At 37.9% G+C, this 17,613-nt stretch overlaps 1 protein-coding gene across 1 annotated transcript in view; it reads left to right on the forward strand.

Moving 5' to 3' along the window:
- Window positions 1-17,613, forward strand: part of LOC126412317 (E3 ubiquitin-protein ligase Iruka-like) — a 152,599-nt gene that overhangs the window by 56,816 nt on the left and 78,170 nt on the right. The window lies entirely within an intron of this gene.

The following is a 17,613-nucleotide window of genomic DNA, read 5'->3' on the forward strand; positions in this document are numbered from 1 at the left end:
CAATTCACACAGTACAATAATTATTTTATAATTATTTCGTTGTTCTGAATCTTGGTATTTTGAAGGTAAAGCACTAACAGTTGCCAGTATAAATCCTTCATTATGTGTTTTAGGGAATGTACACCTTATAAAATTTCTTGATAGATTAAAACTGTGTGCCACACATGGTCTCAAACATAGACACTTCCGTTTCATGTGCAGTGCTGTCACTGACTGAATTACGGAAGAACAAGAGACAACCAGACTCGGTCTTCTGCCACTACAGCTCTTCTACTTTCCACTCTGGAAACAATACTTAGGTTGTGTGTAAGCCAGCTCTGCAGTGTGACACTGCGTGTAGGAAAGCACTGTGGAATGTGAAAAGCAGAAGTATGTGGTACTGGCGACAGAAATCAATTGTTATACGCATCTGTACAGTACCAGTTAGTAATGTGTTAGTATTTCAGGATAAATTGGAGCTCTCGAGGACCAAAGGCAAAATAATTATATTGTAAGGTGATTTTAATATAAACTTTGTTGTACAGTTGTGGAAATCAACTTGTTTATTAATCTATTAAATACATCGTCCCTCATGAACCATGCCATTGGTGGGGAGGCTTGCGTGCCTCAGCGATACAGATAGCCATACCATAGGTGCAACCACAACAGAGGGGTGTCTGTTGAGAGGCCAGACAAACGTTTGGTTCCTGAAGAGTGGCAGCCACCTTTTCAGTAGTTTCAGGGGCAACAGTTTGGATGATTGACTGATCTGGCCTTGTAACATCAACCAAAATTGCCCTGCTGTTGTGGTACTGCAAATGGCTGAAAGCAAGGGGAAACTACAGATGTAATTTTTCACAAGAACATGCAGCTTTACTATATTGTTAAATGATGATGGCATGCTCTAGGATAAAATATTCCAGAGGTAAAATAGTCTCACCATTTATATCTCCGGGTGGAGACTACTCTGGAGGATGTCATTATCAGCAGAAATGAAACTGGCATTCTACGGATCGGAGTGTGGAATGCCCGATCCCTTAATCGGGCAGGCAGATTAGAAAATTTAAAAAGGGGAAGGGATATGTTGCAGTTAAAATAGTGGAAATTAGTGAAGCTTGGTGGCAGGAGGAACAAGACTTCTGGTCAGGTGAATACAGGGTTATAAATACAAAATCAAATAGGTGTAATGCAGGAGTAGGTTTAATAATGAAGGGGGGGGGGGGGGGGGAGAAAACAGGAATGTGGATAAGCTACGACGGACAGCATAGTGAATGCATTATTGTAGCCAAGATATACACGAAGCCCACGCCTACGACAGTAGTACAGTTTTATATGTCAACTAGCTCCACAGATGAAGAGATGGAAGAAATTATGATGCAATAAAATAAATTATTCAGCTAGTTAAGGGAGATGAACATTTAATAGTCATGGGGAACTAGAATTCGAAAGGAAAAGGAAGAGAAGGAAAAGTAGTAGGTTAATATGGACTGGCGGTAAGGAGTGAAAGAGGAAGCTGCCTGCTAAAATTTTGCACAGAGCATAACTTAATCATAGCTAACACTCGGTTTAAGAATAATGAAAGAAGTTTGTATATGTGGAAGAGGCCTGGACACACTTGAAGGTTTCAGATAGATTACATAATAGTAAGACAGATTTAGGAACCTGGTTTTAAGTTTTAGGACATTTTCAGGGGCAGATGTGGACTCTGGCCACAATTTATTGGTTATGAACTGTAGACTAAAACTGAAGAAACTGCAAAAAGGTGGGAATTTAAGGAGATGGGATCTGGATAAACTGAAAGAACCATAGGCTGTAGAGTGTTTGAGAAGAGCATTATAATTCCAATCACAAAGAAAGCAAGTGTTGACAGGTGCGAAAGTTACTGAACTATCAGTTTAATAAGTCAAGTCTGCAAAATACTAACAAGAATTATTTACAGATGAATGAAAAAACTAGTAGAAGCTGGCCTCGGGGAAGATCAGTTTGGATTCTGTAGAAATGTTGGAACATGTGAGGCAATACTGACCCTACGACTTATCTTAGAAGCTAGATTAAGGAAAGGCAAACCTACGTTTCTAGCATTTGTAGACTTAGAGAAAGCTTTTGACAATGTTGACTGGAATACTCTCTTTCAAATTCTGAAGGTGGCAGGGGTAAAATACAGGAAGCGAAAGGCTATTTACAATTTGTACACAAACCAGATGGCAGTTATAAGAGTCGAGGGACATGAAAGGGAAGCAGTGGTTGGGAAGGGAGTGAGAGAGGGTTGTAGCCTCTCCCCGATGTTGTTCAATCTGTATATTGAGCAAGCAGTAAAAGAAACAAAAGAAAAATTCGGAGTAGGTATTAAAATCCATGGAGAAGAAAACTTTGAGGTTCTCCTATGAGATTGTAATTCTGTCAGAGACAGCAAAGGACTTGGAAGAGCAGTTGAACGGAATGGACAGTGTCTTGAAAGGAGGATATAAGATGAACATCAACAAAAGCAAAACGAGGATAATGGAATGTAGTCGAATTAAGTCGGGTGATGCTGAGGGAATTAGATTAGGAAATGAGACACTTAACGCAGTAAAGGAGTTTTGCTATTTGGGGAGCAAAATAACTGATGATGGTCGAAGTAGAGAGGATATAAAATGTAGACTGGCAATGGCAAGGAAAGCGTTTCTGAAGAAGAGAAATTTGTTAACATCGGGTATAGATTTAAGTGTCGGAAAGTCTTTCCAAAAACTACTTGTATGGAGTGTAGCCATGTATAGAAGTGAAACATGGCTGAGAACTAGTTTAGCCCAAGAAGAGAATAGAAGCTTTTGAAAGTGGTGCTACAGAATAATGCTGAAGATTAGATGGGTAGATCACATAACTAATGAACAGGTACGTACTGAACAGAATTGGGGAAAAGAGGAATTTGTGATACAACTTGACTAGAAGAAGGGATCAGTTGACACATTCTGATGCATCAAGGGATCACCATTTTAGTATTGGAGGGAAGCATGGGGGGGGGGGGGGGGGGTAAAAATCATAGAGGGAGACACTAACACTAAGCAGATTCAGAAGGATGTAGGTTGTAGTAGTTATTCAGAGAGGTAGAGGCTTGCTCAGTATAGAGTTGCATGGAGAACTGCATCAGACCAGACTCTGGACTGAAAACTACTACTACTACTACTACTACTACTACTACACCAAGAAGTACATCCTGTTTGACAAATGTGATCAAGGTGCATACAACAATAACACCCACATCCTACTGTTCAGTTAAGACCCCAAAGAACTTTATAGTGAAGGTGTCCTCCGCAAAATAAAATGAACATACAAGGCTGGAAAACAGGCTCTCAGTACCAAAGATAGCCTACAGGAGACATGTAATAGATTCCAACAATGTAATGCTACTTGCAGTACCTGCTGAAGCACGAGATGTGAAAAAAATGTTTATCTAGAGTGACACTGAAAAGGTAAACAAATGTTGATATTGTGTGTCAGTGTGTTAAACTCCCTTTCCTCTCACTATATGTATTTAATAACTGCCATTTAGAGACAGTGGATAGTTAGTTTCATGTTCCATACAAGGGATTTAGCATACAAAGAATAACCACCTTGGCTGTAAACATCTTCACGTGGAAAATGAAACAAACAGTGATTGATTCCCATAGATGCTTGAAAAATATAGAAATTTCCTCAACAAAGTTGTATCAAACCAAAAACAAATCTCTAGCCATTACTACTTTTTTTCATTGAGATCTTCAGTCTGAAGACTGCTTTGATACAGCTGCCCATTATACTCTCTCATTAGTTATTTTATTGTCCAAATAACAAAATTGATCTTCTACGTTTAGTGTGTCCTTTCCTAGTCTAATTCCCCCCGTACCACGTGTTTTAATTTGACTACATTCCCATTACGCTTGTTTTACTTTTGTTGATATTCATCATATAACCTTTTTTCAATGCACTATCCCTTCTATTCAACTGCTCTTCAAAGTCCTCTGCTGCCTCTGACAGAATTACAATGTCATCAGCTAACAATGAAGTTTTTTATTTTTTTTTCTTGAATTTCAACTCTCTTGCGAAATTTCTCCTTGGTTCCCTTTACAGTTATCTCAATGTAGGCATTGCAAAACATAGAAGATAAGCTGCACCTTTTACATTTCCTTCTCAACCACAGCTTCCCTTTCGTATCCTTCGACACTCTTAACTGTAGCCTGGTTTCCATACAAGTTGAAAATAGCCTTTTGTTCCCTGTATTTGATGCTTCCTATCTTCAGAAATTCAAAGACTATTCCAGTTAACACAGTTGAAAACTTCCTCTGAATCTACAAAGTCTATAAATGTAGGTTATCTTTTATTTTTAACCTATCTTTTAAGTCGAGTCATAGTCAGTATTGCTTCACATGTTCCTACATTTCTCTGGAACCCAAACTGATCATCCTCAAGGTCAGGTGCTATCAGTTTTTTCCATTATTCTGTGAATAATTTGTGTCAGTGCTGTGCGGCCATGGCTTATTAAACTGATAGTTTGGTAGTATTCACACTTGTCAGCAGAATTGGAATTGTTACATTCTTCTTGAAGTCTGCTATATTGTGCACACTAGGTGAAATAGTTTTGTAATGGCTGGCTCTTCCAAGGGTCTCAATTATTCACAGGGAATGTCACCTACTCAACCCCTTTCAGTAATCCGTCCAATTTTTCTCACAGTATCATATCTCCCAAATCAACTTCATGTATTTCTTCTTTCCTTTCTACAGTATTACCTTCAATCCCATCCTTCTGTAGCCCTTCTATGTATTCCTTGCACCTCTCAGCTTTTCCTTCCGTACTTAGAACTGTCTTGCTATCGGATCTCTTGATATTCACACAGCTGCTTCTCTTTTCTCTGAAACTCTCTCTAATTTTATTACAGGCAAAATCTATCTTGCCTCTAGTTGTGCAGGAGGGTATGTTTTTACATTTCTCATATAGCTATTCTGCTTGCCACTTCACACTCCCTATCTGTCTCATTTTTTAGATGTCTGCATTCTGTTTTATCTGTTTTACTTGCTGCCTTTATATATATATATATATATATGTATATATATATATATATATATATATATATATATATACTCCTTAGTTAGATTCAATATGTTGTGCATTTTGTATGGGGTATTGACTTTCTCCCTATTTGATCTTTTACTCTCTTCACTATTTCACCTCTCAAGAGCACCTATTCCATTCTTTTGTCATCTTTAACCCTGTTTCAGTAAATCTTTGCCTAATGCTCTGTTTGAAACTCGGCTACCTCTGGTTCTTTAAACTTATCAGGTCCCAGTTTCTTAATTTCCTACCTTTCTACAAAGTGTTATTGTAATATTCTAATAAATTATGAGTAGAGCTCACAGCTGCTTCCGTAAATGTTTTGCAGTTTAAAATCTGGTCTTGGTAGTGCTGTTTCACCTTCTTGTAATCTGTTTGAAACCTTTGTGTTTCCAGATCTCTTCCACATATAAACCTCCTTTCATGATTCTTTAACCAAGTGTTAATCATTATTAAATTATGATCTGTGCAAATTCTACCAGGCTGCTTCATCCTTCATTTCTTTCCCCCAGTCCATATTTGCCTACTATTTTTTTCCTCTCTTCCTTTTCCTACTATCTAATTTCAATCCCCCATCATAATTACATCATCATCTCCCTTAACCATGTGAATAATTTTTTTACCTCACTATACATTCTTCCAATCACTTCATTGCCTGCAGATCTAGTTAGCATATAAACTTGTACCACTGTGGTGAGAGTTGGCATCATGTCTGTCTTCACTTTGAAAATGTGTTCACTGTTCTGTTCGTCCCCACCCAGAGACCTGAATGGGGGACTATTTTACCTCTGAAATATTTTACCCAAGCTGATGCCTTCATCATTTATCCATTCAGTAGAGCTTCATGTCCTCAAAAAAATTACAAATATTATTTATCCTTGCTTTCAGCTGTTAGCAGTCTCGGCGCAGCAAGGCCATGTTGGCTGATGTTATAACTGCAACTGATGAAAAGGCTACTGCACCTCTTGAGGAACGTCATAATAGTCTGGCCTCTCCACAGATACACCTCTGTTGTGGTTGTAGCGATGGTACTGCTTATTGTATCATAGAGGCACGCAAGGCATACCTCCTCGGGAAGGTCTGTGGTTCGTGGGAGGCATTATATTGTAAATTGAGATAATGAGTAAAGCTTTCTGGAAAGTAGTCATTGGTCCCCACCAATGCCAAGTGGAACTATTTATCTCCAGCTAATACTACAAAAATTTGAGTGCAAAGCAAAGAGCTATGTTATTCAACAAGCAGTTTTCAAAGATTGGTGAAGATTTTCTTCCAGGAATCATTGTATCAGCAGAATCCTACACAACTTTACTCCCAACTTCAAGCAAATGAAATTTCCTGACACCAGTAACTGATAAAGAGGTGTAAAAGTCATTAATCATTACAGCCACAAAGTCCTCTTAATCATATGGTGTTGATGGTATCCCAGATTACTTATAAATGAATATTACTGTAAAAATTTTGACACCACTATGAAATGTGATAAGCAGGTCAATAAACAGAGGGCGTTTCCCAGAATTATTAAAGGCCACAAAGGTAATTCCGCTATTCAAAAATTGTGACAGTCATGGTTTAAGCATTTTTTGCCTCTGTACTTCTGACTATATTTACAATAACTGAGAAATTCATCTAAAATTAACAGCTTTTTTGAAGAAAATGTATTTGATTAAACACCAGTTTGGATTTATTAAAAAGGGGTCTGTAGTTATGCACTTTCACTGAACATTCTTAAATTCTTCAGACAAAGAGAGTTTTCCTTTGGTATTGTTGTTGATGTTAGTAAGGCTTTTGATGTTGTTAATTGCTCACAGTTGCTTCAGTAGCTTGAAGCTAATTGCATGAGAGATAAAATATGCAAAAATTCTCTGACAAAATGGTAATAAGCTGTGGAGTCCCACAAAGCTCAGTACTATACCCACTCTTTTTTCCTACTTATTATTGATGAGCTCCCATTAAACCGGATAAATACTGCTTCTGTTTTTTAGATGATGACAAATTTTTTCTTCCAAGTAACTCAGGTTCCTGCCCTGGCTGTATGAGAATAAATCAATGCTAAACATAAGCAAGACAGCTCATATTCTCTTCTATCTATTAACAAACTACATTGCACACATGAAACCCATGAAAATCGGTGACATTGAAATTTGACAAGGAACAGAGTAAACTATTGTTATAGAAAACTTAGTGTGACTAACATAGAGAGAAACTGTTTAAAGGTGGGCAGTCTTGTATGCATTCAGAATTCTCAGGCAATCGTGTGATATAAACACAATAAAAACTGTGTAATTTCAAATTGTGTATTAAATAATAGCATGTGTTATTGCTTTCTTGGGGCTACTCACAGAAAAATTTTCTGATTTAAAAGTGGCTAATAAAAATAATCAGGATATTGCCAAATCAACCAATCACCAAACTTAAAATTTGTTTTAGAAACAGCCTTTTTATCAAAAAATTTAGACCTGTTTGCAGTAAATGGAGTAATACACAGCAATGGCACATAAACTAAGACATTGTGTGTCTTGAGGAAAATTTGATAAAATTAGAGAGTATTTTGCTGTTAACTATGGTACCTGATGTTTTAGGAGATGTCATTTTTTAGCTTCATGCGAGTATGCCAGGTTTCGACATAAGCGCACCTTGTTCCGTGCAATGATGTGTTGGATATTTGAAAGAAGCGATCAATAATTTTGATACACATTTCTGGAAAACAGAAACAGGGATTGTAACCAAATTTTCGCCGGATAGCTTCTGAGCCTGGATTTCAACAAGATTGCCAAAGGGACCTACGTTGTAAGTTTGTTGATTACAACAACTTCTTTCAAGTTCCTTCGTCTTGTGGAACTGTCAATTTCTGTAACATTTGTACTAAAATGACAAACATTTATGAACATAGGGCATAAGAAATTGACTGTGGATTGCTATTTAAATAACTATTCAAATAACTCCATACAGTTTAGAATTAATTTTTAATAAGCTAAAGAGAAACTTACTTTAAACATTTTTTCACACATTATCATGGCTGGCAATGCCACATAAACCAGCTTTTGTACTAATAATTACAATTTCCTTGCTCGTATGATTATAGACATACCTTGCTATCAACTGTAACTAGTTATACAACATTATACCAAAAGGTTTGAAGTGCTTCATCAAACTGTTAGCAACAAATATGTTCATTGATATGATACCGTATGCATCTGCTGTTTCAACTGAATGACACATGCAAACTGACAAAAATAATATTTCTGTGTAAGTCCATCTTTATACAGGATGTTTGTGGGACCTCGGGCTGAATCAAAAACATCTTCAGCCATCTATATTCCCAATGTTATTTTATTTTATTTTTGCTACCAGTTTCAGCATTACATGATGCCATTTTCAGGCCCCTTGTAAAGACAATAATAACAACAACACTTTAAACTACATAACAAAAGGATTAGTGTAAATTTAAGAAATCAAATTGTATACAGTGGTAATATGTAGTAATTATATAACAAAAACCGAACTGCACAGGGAGTGACGTCAAAGTTAAAATAAGAAATAAAATGAGAGAACAGTGGCACTCTGTGCGAATATAAAATAGGGAACAAAATATATATGCCATATAATAATAAAGAGAACCTACTAATCCGAGGTCAAAATTACGTGTCACATATTGACAAACAACAGGTATGTAGTGCTAATGTTAGTGCTTGTGAATCGCCTGAAGCAAAAAAAAATAAATAAATAAAAAAAAATCAGTCATATACCGATGAGTACAATTGGAAGCTGAAATATTTATTTATATGAAACTTCCTGGCAGATTAAAACTGTGTGCCCGACCGAACTAGAGTTCGAGTCTCGGTCGGGCACACAGTTTTAATCTGCCAGGAAGTTTCATATCAGCGCACACTCCGCTGCAGAGTGAAAATCTCATTCTGGATTTATTTATATGTTGTCATAAAACCACTTACTGGAGATGAACACCCCCCCCCCCCCCCCCTTTCTGTTAACTACCTATATCACCATGTACCGTATACTAATAATAACTAATAAAATAAGAATATAAAGTTACAACAGAGTAATCTATCAAACGCAGACTCCCAAGGAACCACCTATTTAATAAAAACATTTTAATGAACCAAAGTATAGAGCTAATGTAATACACCGTAACGAACTTGCACTAAACAGGAAGTATTGAAATATCATATGGAAAAGGTCATACCCAATATTATCTTGAAAATGAGAAGTCTGCTGGTAGGCAGGTGTGTGGGTAGGTGATGTACCAAACTGTAAACTGTGTAGCAAGTCCAAAGGAGAATACTGCAATACACACACAATATATCAAAAGACATTTATTTCAGTCAGAACAACCAAAGACATATACAGTAAACTCTCAATTATCCATGGTCTCTCTCTCTCTCTCTCTCTCTCTCTCTCTCTCTCTCTCTCTCTCCCTCCCCCTACCATCTCCCCCTCCCCTTTCCTTCTTTTCTTTTTCTCCCCCATGCTGAAAATATTTCTTTAACGTAGGAGTGGCCTCAGGAGAGCAATAATTTCTTGTTACCACATGAATATAGTAAACAATGTGCTGCTTGAACACAGCAAGCACTGGACTGTATTTTGTCTCAAAATAGTGTAAGGTAATATAAAACTGGATCATTCTGTATTCTTTGTAAGTACCGAATTTTCACATATATTATGATAAGGCAGAATTTATTATAAACATTAGCTAAGTGATTTTAATTATTACATTGTAATTAAGTTTTGTTTTTGAGCAGCTTTTAATTGTGGATTATCTGCGGAATTTGGTTATCCACGGTTTTAAAGTCCAAATTACCACAGATAATTGAGAGTTTATTGTCTCTCTGTATGACACACAGCCCTTATGCAGGTTAAGACACGGGATAGTGTGACCTGTGACCAGAAAAACAATCAGTAAAATGGACCTACAATAAAGAACAAATCCACTTTTTGTGTATTAAACAAAGGATTATGGTGAGGAGGATATCAAGATGCTTGTGAGGGCAGAAGTTATGATGTGAGCATGCATGCACATCAGTAGTATAACATTTGACGTTGAGGCTCCTACGCAACGATTGGCAACTGTCTGTACTAACTGACCCGTGTACCACTCGCCACTCGCAAGGAATGTAATAAATTCCTGGCACTCTCAGACCGAGATTAGCTTTAACCAATCACAGTGTTTCTTTAATTTTTCTGGCTGGCCATAAGACTGGTGTGATGCCTTGCCTTTTACGACTACTCCTATCTTGCTAGTTGTACAGCAGAATGGAAATGGCGCTATGTGCCGGTCCTCTTGGCTTGTTTGAACAGCATCATGTCTTGGTCTTCTCTCTGGCACGGACAGAATACCATGTTCCTTCTGAACACGGTCTTCAGAAGCTCGATCTCGGAGCCGAGGCGATCCATGTCCAAAATAGTTCTGGCTCTGTGTACTAAGGTGTTCAGCATAGCTCTCCTCTGAGTGAGATGGTGAAAGCTACACCTGTTGAGATACAGATCTGTTTGTATCGGTTTTGTGTATACGGAATGACCTAGTCTTCAATCTGATTCCGTTCAATGAACACATCTAAGGTAACTTCCAGTCATTCTCCATCTCCACTGTAAATTTTATGTTGGGATGTATGCCATTCAAATGAGCAGTGCTGTATTGTCATGCTTGCAGATTAAAAATCTGGAGAAGCAAGGCTGGGAAGGGAGCACTGTTCAGTGGTCGTTCTTCAACAACTTCCATGAAAAAATTGGCTACGGCTGGCAAACCCATTGCAGATCCATCAGTCATTTTAGCTAGTTCTCTGCCTGATGTGATGCATGATATTGCTGGCAATTCTGGATAGAGTGTGCAAGCAAAACTTGTGGATGCAGAGTGCACAGTCTATGTACATATCATCATGATGTAATCCAGCCTATCGGATGTTGTCCTATGTGTATAAAAGTGGGAACCTTACCAGTTCATGACAGATAGTTTTAGTCCCTGACTGTGGTGATGGAGGGCATCGTTGAAAGCTTGGAATTTTATCTGAAGTGAATCGAGAATGTGTTACGCGTTTCCATTAGAATTGCGTAACATTCCCTGTGACACTTTACATTTCAGAAAATCTACTATTAGTACCACTCAGGCATAAATGTAGTTCGTGTAATGTTAGAAGAACTCAGTGGCACTATAGTGCGATACAAATGAGTCTTATCCCAGAACAACTTGTGCACCTCCCAACTGTATCAGACAAGCAGAGCTGGTAGCCGGCACTGCCCCTGCCCCAAACCCAATCCACAATGTGCGAGAGGTATGCATAGATAACGACACATGGCACAGACTCTTTCGTTTGTGGCTGCGCTTGGAGGTAAGCAGATTTATGACAGTGTACACATGCTTACAGCTTCAAACAAAATATCGTGAAATATTGTGAGCCCATGACTCAAAATAGCTAATTGTTAGAATATCTGAAGGTGGGTTTCATAGAATCAATTTTAAGTAAAAAAAATATCAGATGTGTTGATTGTGTCATAAATTATCCAGTAAGGTGATGAAGCCAAGTTGCTTGTGAGAACATCTTTCTACAAGGCAGTCAAATGGTATGGACAAGTCCGTTTAATATTTTCAGGAAAAATATAAAAATGTCAAAATCATTCAACAATCATTATATCATTTAAGAAACAACATGAAGTGAAAAAAGGTGGATTAATTGCCACATATCGCATTTCACAATTAATTACAAAGTAGTAAAAGCTATAATACTGGAGAAATGGTAATAACACCCTCCATAAAAGAACTTCTCAACAGTAATGCATCAGAATGTACATCAAATTTTGAAAACTTTGCCCCTAAGTAATAGTGCAGTAAAACAGTGAATTGAAGACATGGCAGTCAGTGTACTTCGCAAGTATTCTTCAACATTTTTCATTTTATGTGCATCTGGTTTATTTATTTAAAAGAGCGGATAAAGTGTCACTAGAAGCCTTCCTAAGAGACAATCTCCATTCCTTCTGAACTGACTATGCAAATGTAGACAAGATGTGGCTCAAATTCAAAGATATAGTAGCAACAGCAATTGAGAGATTCATACCTCATAAATTGGTAAGAGATGGAACTGATCCCCCAGGGTACACAAAACAGGTCCGAACGCTGTTGCAGAGGCAACGGAAAAAGCATGCGAAGTTCAGAAGAACGCGAAATCCCGAAGATTGGCTAAAATTTACAGACACGCGCAATTTGGCACGGACTTCAATGTGAGATGCCTTTAATAGGTTCCACAATGAAACATTGTCTCGAAATTTGGTAGAAAATCCGAAGAAATTCTGGTTGTATGTAAAGTACACAAGCGGCAAGACGCAGTCAATACCTTCACTGCGCAGTGCTGATGGTACTGTTACTGATGACTGTGCTGCTAAAGCGGAGTTATTGAATGCAGTTTTCCGAAATTCGTTTGCCAGGGAAGACGAATGGAATATTCCAGAATTTGAAACACGAACAGCTGTTAGCATGAGTTTCTTAGAAGTAGATACCTTAGGGGTTGCAAAGCAACTCAAATCGCTTGATACGGGCAAGTCTTCAGGTCCAGATTGTATACCGATTAGGTTCCTTTCAGATTATGCGGGTACAATAGCTCCCTACTTAGCAATCATATACAACCGCTCGCTCACCGATAGATCTGTACCTACAGATTGGAAAATTGCGCAGGTCGCACCAGCGTTTAAGAAGGGTAGTAGGAGTAATCCATCGAACTACAGACCTATATCATTGACGTCGGTTTGCAGTAGGGTTTTGGAGCATATACTGTATTCAAACATTATGAATCACCTTGAAGGGAACGATCTATTGATACGTAATCAGCATGGTTTCAGAAAACATCGTTCTTATGCAACGCAGCTAGCTCTTTATTCGCACGAAGTAATGGCAGCTATCGACAGGGGATCTCAAGTTGATTCCATATTTCTAGATTTCCGGAAAGCTTTTGACACCGTTCCTCACAAGCGACTTCTAATCGAGCTGCGGGGCTATGGAGTATTGTCTCAGTTGTGCGACTGGACTCGTGATTTCCTGTTAGGAAGGTCGCAGCTCGTAGTAATAGACGGCAAATCATAGAGTAAAACTGAAGTGATGTTGGGTGTTCCCCATGGAAGTGTCCTGGGGCTTCTGCTGTTCCTGATCTATATAAATGACCTGGGTGACAATCTGAGCAGTTCTCTTAGGTTGTTCGTAGGTGATGCTGTAACTTACCGTCTAGTAAGGTCATCCGTAGACCAGTATCAGTTGCAAAGCGATTTAGAAAAGATTGCTGTATGGTGTGGCAGGTGGCAGTTGACGCTAAATAACGAAAAGTGTGAGGTGATCCACATGAGTTCCAAAAGAAATCCGTTGGAATTCAATTACTCGATAAATAGTACGATTCTCAAGGCTGTCAATTCAACTAAGTACATGGGTGTTAAAATTACGAACAACTTCAGTTGGAAAGACCACATAAATAATATTGTGGGGAAGGCAAGCCAAAGGCTGCATTTCATTGGCAGGACACTTAAAGGATGCAACAAGTCCATAAAAATCAAAATGACATCGGTTTCTAATTATCATGAGACTGACTCAAGACATGTTCAGTATGCTGTCCACAGTCTTCTTGAAAAAGTTGAAATTGAGAAACAGCATGTTCCACAACAGATCAGTGTGTCTCAGGGGTCATCCAGAATGTGTTGCGCAGTGAATGCCTTCAGTTCAGCTATGTTCATAACTGGAGCACGGAACATATCTTTCAGGTAACACCACAGCCAGATCTCGCATGTATAAAGGTCAGGTGATATGGACAACCAGGCTGGAGGAAAATGATGGCTGATAATTCTAGCATGTACAAAATTCATCTGCTGTGCCCCATTCACTGAGCACACAGTGTGTGAAGAAATGCCATCTTGCATAAAAATGATCCTACTCGCACATCCATGCTGTTGATGGGTTGGAATGATATTGGTGCACAAAAGACTCTCATTGCCATTACCACAGATGGTACACATAAAAGGACTTGTAGGACTCATCTCCACGAAAAAGTATGGCTCTCTGATTAACGATGCTATCAAACCGACCTACAGTCACCTTTGCAGAATGAGGTGGAACTGGTTGATATGCATGTGGGTGGAACTGGTTGATATGCATGCGGATTTTCCATTCTTCATATTCTATAGTTCTGTATCTTGACGTATTCTGCAGCTCTGTATCTTGACTTATTCTACAGCTGTGCATATTGACTTGCCCTTGGAGGTGGAAATGGGCTTTGTCTGTCCACAGAATTTTCCGTTGCCGTTCATTGGCCACATCTATGCGAGCAAGAAATTCCAGAGGGAACGTTTGTCTTGCTGGCAGGTCAGCAGGAGCTAACTCTTGAACTTGCGTGATTTTGTATGGACAGCAATACAGGATGATTCGTAAGATCTTATGTACTGTGCTTGCAGGCATGTCCAAAGTTGGGAAGTTTCCCATCCGCTGCTTGTTTGGACACCACTGCTTTACCCCTCTACCACATTGAACTTCAAAAGGACCTGTCATTTCGAATTTTATAATCGTTTTCTCCAGATCCTTAGCAAACTTTGGACCTTTTTTTTCCATAGCCATGAGTCTCTGGAACGTCTGCAGGGCTCCTGACGCAGTCTGGAAGAGCTTTATCAGCAGTGCATGCTCTTTCACAGAGGCAGCCATGTTGTGCATCTCGGACGCAAACTTGAGGAACAGCCATGTGCTGCATGTCTGTTGGAGTGCATATTCTGGCATTTACGGTGCCATTTGTTGGTCAAATTTTCGTTAAATTATTGCTTATTCCATGACGTTCCTCCTGTATGAATAATGTACTACTTAAATTTGATGTCATTCTGAGTAGTGGTTCTCTTTCTACTGCATTTTGAAACTGAACTTTTAATTATGGGCATGTTGTGTTTGCAGGCAATGATAGGCTTCTGTATAAATGACATTAGCAACAGCAGAAACATAAATATTGGTTTTCATGGAATTTTCACTTGGAAATGGAACAAGACAAACTATTTATCCAATGCTAATCGGTAATATACACGGGCCATTGCATAACAGCAACATAGGTGTGAGTTGTATGTAGAAGCAGTCACAATTAAGATGTTCAAGTGTAAGGTCATGTTTTCTACATGGCAAACTACATGTCTACAGGACTATCAAAAATTAAATGTAATGGCCTGAATTCAAAGTTTTCTCTGTATTGCATCATCTCATAATTGCTGAATAAAGATTTGCCCACAACTTCCTATTGTCAGGGGACCTATATTAAGCCATTTTAATATCTCACAAATAAAAACTATAATTTGTATATCTGGGATTATTTGAAAGTAAAATGAAATTAATTTTTTTAAAGGGACACGTAATTTGACCAGGAAAGGATATACAGTTTGGTAATTGGAAAATGCATTCTGCCGATTGACCACCTGGAATGTTGCTCTACAAAGAGGATTGGATTAAAAAACCATCTGAGCAGCAGTGCGTCATTATCATATGGCAACATCTATTGCAGTGGCAAAGTAAGGTGTTGCAGTTAAATGGAAAAACTTGGGTATTGTACATAAAGTGCCAAGAAAAAGAGATGCAATGATCAACCAGAAAGCTGTGACTGAAACGCTAGGGAGGGAGGGGTATATAAGATCTATTTTGTTTTGTTTTCTTACATTTTACTCATAAATTGTAATTCTGGACCTCGGCATATACAGCACGTTGGAAGTACAACAGACAAGGCCTCCAGTCTCAAGGGTTCTGCTTATTTCCATAATGAATTTTCACTCTGCTGCAGTGTGTGCACTGATTCGAAACTTCCTAGCAGGTCAAAACTCTGGGGTCTACTTGTACTTGAGGCTGGAATCTTATCCTTTAGCATACAAATACTGTACCACTCAAACGAGCTCCCCCTCACAGCCTTGTCTGCACTGGGCAGAGGAACTGGGTTCAAGTCCTGTCCAGCACACAGTTTTAATCTTCCAGGAAGTTTCGTTGCACATGTTATTACACAATGTATTTCGATCCCTGTGGGTCTGTTGTCAGGTATAATTTGCTTTGGACATTGTTTACCTTGTTCTTGAGCAGGATGAAATAGTAGTAGAGAGCATTTTTGTTAAAAGAAGATTATGTGTTAAATTTTGAAGACAGTAAATTAAAGAAAAAAATGCAAAGCAGCTAAAATGAGCTAAGTTGAGTAGTTTAACAGAGAAGATGGGAGGCACAGTTCCACACTGTATTGGCATGTAATGCTGCATGTTTAATGTTGCGAACACACTCCACAAAACTTACACTACCACAAAGAGTAAAAGTTTATGTATAGTTCAAAATCAGTTAAAAGGTATACTATATTGTCCATAAATGTAGCTTCTCATTTGGAGCCAGCATTAAACTGTATTTGACATTTATTCAGTTACATTATATCAAATTATTACATGCTGGTACATTATGGTAAGTCTTTAAAATCTCCAAAATAACTCTCTTTAAAATTTCTAAAATAACTGTTGATTCTAAATTCTATTTACTCATTTTGCATGGATTCTGGTCTTTTGGTTTCATAGAGGTATGTTTCTTTTTGTTTGAATAGATCTAGTTAATTACAATCGCACTTAGGATGTAGGAGTATTGTATTGTGTTGTATACTGTTAACAGTGTATTTAATGCCAAGCATGTGCTGTGTAATAGCGTTTTTATTTTTTACTTTATTTTTTTTTATTTTTATTTTTTTCCGTTATAATTTGATCTGGACACATTCATGTGCTTTGTATGTTTAATATTTTCATTGATGCAATCAAATAAGTTTTATATTTGATCTTATAAGCAGATCTGGAAGTAAAATTCAGCACCCAAACTTCTTGAACACACTTTCCTGAAGGCCCCCATACAGGAGCAAACAGTTTGTCTAACTTTACTATGTTTGTCAAATATTTGACTCTGTCAAGTGCTGTTCGACATGTTTGTCAAATGTAGTGTGTGTTTACATGTTTGCCGGAAATTTTGACAGAAAACTTGACATGATAGGCATTGATCATGTCAGTGTTTTGCAACATATTTATGGTGAAAAACAAGTTTTACTTGGTAATGGTGTCGCATCTGTCACTGTCGTATATTATGCGTGAAGAGGTGAAGAAGAAAATCGGTGTTCTATGCATATCATAAAAGCGGAAGTGCATTAAAAAAAAAAAAAAAAAATCGAAGTTCTCCAGTTCTTACATGGATTATCTGGGCTATACATTCCCATGATGTGATATTTTAATGAATTTTCATTAGAGGACCAAGTATAAAGGAATAATTTTCGCATACTTGTGTCTTCTTTTTCAATATGAGAGTGAAGTAACTCTAAACAAGTATTAAAAGTTACATTACTTGTGGCTTCTTTTTCAGTGTGAGGCTGAAGTAACTCTAAAGAAGCATTGCAAGTTTCATTGTCCATCCACAGGAATTTCATGTAATCATCAGTTTTTGAGGATAACATTTCCTTTAACAGACTTTCATTTGTATATTTCTCTCATTTTAAACCATTCCCGGGGCCAATGACGTGATTAAGAAGAAGTAATCTTCTTCTTGTTTAAACACAGTG

The sequence above is a fragment of the Schistocerca serialis genome, chromosome 7 (genome assembly GCF_023864345.2).
Source record: "Schistocerca serialis cubense isolate TAMUIC-IGC-003099 chromosome 7, iqSchSeri2.2, whole genome shotgun sequence".
In the NCBI taxonomy this organism is placed as follows: domain Eukaryota; kingdom Metazoa; phylum Arthropoda; class Insecta; order Orthoptera; family Acrididae; genus Schistocerca; species Schistocerca serialis.